This window comes from Pseudorasbora parva, chromosome 4 (assembly GCF_024679245.1).
Source record: "Pseudorasbora parva isolate DD20220531a chromosome 4, ASM2467924v1, whole genome shotgun sequence".
NCBI lineage: Eukaryota > Metazoa > Chordata > Actinopteri > Cypriniformes > Gobionidae > Pseudorasbora > Pseudorasbora parva.
In genome coordinates this window covers 4905506-4907350 of record NC_090175.1, presented here as the reverse complement: position 1 = coordinate 4907350, position 1845 = coordinate 4905506, and positions in this window count along the sequence as shown.

Genomic DNA, 1845 nt, shown 5'->3' with positions numbered 1-1845 from the left:
TCACGTGATCCAAATCATGGATCAATACGCTTAAAATATCTTACACTGTGTCTGAAGATGAACGGAGGTCTTACGGGTGAGGAATGACATTAGGGTGAGGAGTTAATGACATAAATTTCCTTTTTGGGTGAACTAACCCTTTAAGGTCACTCCTGGTTTACCAATCAATTTGTCTTTATCAGTGATAAATCTGAAATAGTACTCATGTGAATCCTTCAGTGTCACATGTCTCAGTCTCTTTCTTGATCTGATGTTCAGTACGGTATGTATAAGTGCCTCTCATTATCACTGTGCCTCTCATTATCACTGTGCCTCTCATTATCACTGAGTCCTTTAGTGCACAGATGTGTGAAGGACTGTAAACACCAGAAACAGAATCACCAGCTGATGTCAGTGAGACAGTGACAGTTACACAGTTAACAGTGAAAAAAAAACCTCTATATTATATAAATAGAAATGTATTTTATTCTAAAATGTATAATGCCCATGGTTCACTCGTATCACTATGAATGGGCGTGGCCTTTGAATTGGGACACAGCTTTAACCTGAAATGCTATTCAAGCGTAAAAATACAACATTCAAAGGATAGGTTTCAGTTGACAGTATGTCAGTGTTATTGTAACAAACTTGGCTTGCAACTTTAGTAAACCAGTAGTCACTTAAAAGTTCAGGGAACTCTCAAGGCATGAATGAATAAGGGGAAAACTTTATCAATTATTGAAAGGAGACAGAGATAGCAATTAGCAGGTAACCCAACAAAGTATATTTATAACACTATTGTCAAATCAGAAAAATCAACACTTATCCGAGGGACCATGATCATTTAATCCATGCGTGAGAAGCATTGTCCATATGTGTGAGTCCTTAGTCCTTGAGCCCCAAAAATGAATCAAGATGTTTAGGAATAATGGTAATAATCCACCAAAAGTGTTTTTTTTTTGTTTATTTGTTTTTGCCAGCCCCAGAATGTCTCTACACCAAGCATAAAAGTCCCACATACAAAAGACAGAGAACTTCCATTTGAATCATACCTATACATTTTTTTTACAGTATTTCATTCTCCTTCACCTTTGTATAATAAAGTATGGGAACACCTAATATAGCAGTGTCACATTATTCAAATGTGACTTTGGCCACTCGTACCTTTTCCATGACTTAAACCAGTCTAAACGAGCAGGGGAATAAAACCACTGATTCACGCAACATAAGCTTAATACGTCAAAAACATAAGCTTGTTGGATAAACTTGCAAACTACTTTAATCACTATATTAACTATTTCCCGGCCAAAAGCGGAATTTTCCAGGTTTCCATGTTTTCACTGTCAGACACTAGGGGGTGCTGTTACGCATCTTCTGAATAAATACTGAATCTCCTGATCAAAACACACTGTTGTTTAAAAGAAGAGGGTCAGCTTTATTGCATGCTCAGATATTCATAAATACTAAATATTATATGGGCTATAACATTTTTCAAAAATCTTGGCGGTGGCTGGCAACAAAAAATAAAAAAATAAAAGCACTGGCAGGGAAAGATTTAATAGTTCTATTATGTTTTTTTTTGTTTGTTTTTTTTTTTTTAATGCAGGGCATATCATTTTCTTTTTTTACCCAAAAAAGTATCATGTAAGTTGCTCTATATTAAGGACTTATTTATTGAAATGTTCTTCAGAAAAACAGTAAGATTGCGAGATCCAAGTAATTTTCTGTAGTATTATGATCATTATATTAATGATATTTTCTCTAGCAATCTCTTATTGTAATGCTCTTTAATATTTATGCTTCTATGCTGATGTTCTGAATGTCAGAAAAGTGTAAAACTGAACAACTACAGCTTTGTTTGTCTGC